The 1,744-nt window shown below is 46.4% G+C and overlaps 1 non-coding gene across 1 annotated transcript; it reads left to right on the top strand.

Annotated features, from left to right (window-relative positions):
• The first annotated feature begins 836 nt into the window (after positions 1-836).
• Positions 837-955, top strand: LOC143285318 (5S ribosomal RNA). The gene has a single exon (XR_013055679.1). It is a non-coding gene; the product is annotated as a 5S ribosomal RNA (ribosomal RNA).
• The last annotated feature ends 789 nt before the right edge of the window (positions 956-1,744 follow it).

Here is a 1,744-nt window from a genome sequence, read left to right on the forward strand (position 1 = left end):
TGTATATCATCACCATCATCATCGTCGCCATCGTCACCATCGTTTACTTCGCTGTGGTCCGTCCGACTGTGCCACAGACTACGAGGAAACCACTAACAGCGCCAGTACCAGTACCAGTGCCAGTACCAGTACCAGTACCAGTACCAGTACCAGTGCCAGTACCAGTACCAGTACCAGTGCCAGTGCCAATTCAACTGCCAGTCCGGCTGCAATGACCTCCACAACAGTCACCCCGAGAGACAGTGGTATGCTGACCACGTCATGTGATGTGATGTGATATAATGTGATGTGATATAATGTGACGTGATGTGATATGATGGGATGTGATGGGATGTGATGTCATGTGATGTGATGTGATGTCCTGTGATGTGATGTGATGTGTTGTGATGTGATGTGATGTGATATAATGTGACGTCATGTGATATAATGTGATATGATGTGATGTGATGTGATGTCCTGTGATGTGATGTGATGGGATGTCCTGTGATATGATATAATGTGATATGATGTGATGTGATGTGATGGGACACACACACACACACAAACACAGAAAGACGAGACAAACACACAGACACACTCACACACGCAAGTACACACACACACACACACACACACACACACCTCTCTGTCTCTGTCTGTCTGTCTGTCCGTCTCTCCGTCTCTCTCTCTCTCTTTCTCTCTCTTAGCGTTCACTTCCGGTTGCTTAATTACCAATGACTATCGTCGTCACTATGATAATAACGATGATAGTGATGATGATGATGATGATAATGATCATCATCATCATCATCATCATGACCATAGCTATCACCATCATTGATGTTGTTGTCACTGTTGCCAACGGCCATACCACGTTGAAAACACCGGTTCTCGTCCGATCACCGAAGTTAAGCAACGTCGGGCCCGGTTTGTACTTGGATGGGTGACCGCCTGGGAACACCGGGTGCTGTTGGCATTCCTTTCTCAAGGCCTGACTAAGCGCGTTGGGTTACGCTGCTGGTCAGGCATCTGCTTGGCAGATGTGGTGTAGCGTATATGGATTTGTCCGAATGCAGTGACGCCTCCTTGAGCTACTGATACTGAAACTGAAACTGTCACTGTTCATTCACACTGCTTTGCAGGAGGCTCGAACCTGACGACGTCCGGTCTTCTGCTCTGCAGCTCAGCAGCCATCTTGGGCCTCGTTTTCATCCAGTGACGCTGACCTTGACCCCCTTGACACCGGGAGAACACTTCCAACTCCGGACTTAAAAATAAACCTCTAACTAATTGATTGTATCTATCTATCTATCTATCTATCTATCTATTTCTTTTTTCCTCAGAGTGGACTATGTTGTGCTACTAAGTCAAACGACAGTCGATCGGAAAGGTTTTCTCCTTGATTTTTTTTTCTATGTACAAACAAACTGCTCTGTTATTTTTCAGTCAACTCACGCACACACACACTCCTCGCCACCCTGGACTTCTCTCCCCTCTCCCTCTGCAAACGACGACAACAATAACCACAGCAACAACCACAAATAAACCCATCCGTTTCGTTTGATTGTGTGTTTGATCAGTATCATGTCAACTTTCGGCGTTCTTTTTTTTTTTTTTTTTTTTTTTTTTTTGTCTCTGTCTGCCTGTCTGTCCTTCTTTCTGTTCTGCTTCCTCTCCTCCTTGTCCTCTCTAATGCCTACCCCCTTCCCCCCCACTTCCTCTCTCTCCCTCTCTTTCACCCTCCCTCCCACCCTCTCTCTCTCTC

The sequence above is a fragment of the Babylonia areolata genome, chromosome 8, assembly GCF_041734735.1.
Source record: "Babylonia areolata isolate BAREFJ2019XMU chromosome 8, ASM4173473v1, whole genome shotgun sequence".
Classification (NCBI taxonomy): domain Eukaryota; kingdom Metazoa; phylum Mollusca; class Gastropoda; order Neogastropoda; family Buccinidae; genus Babylonia; species Babylonia areolata.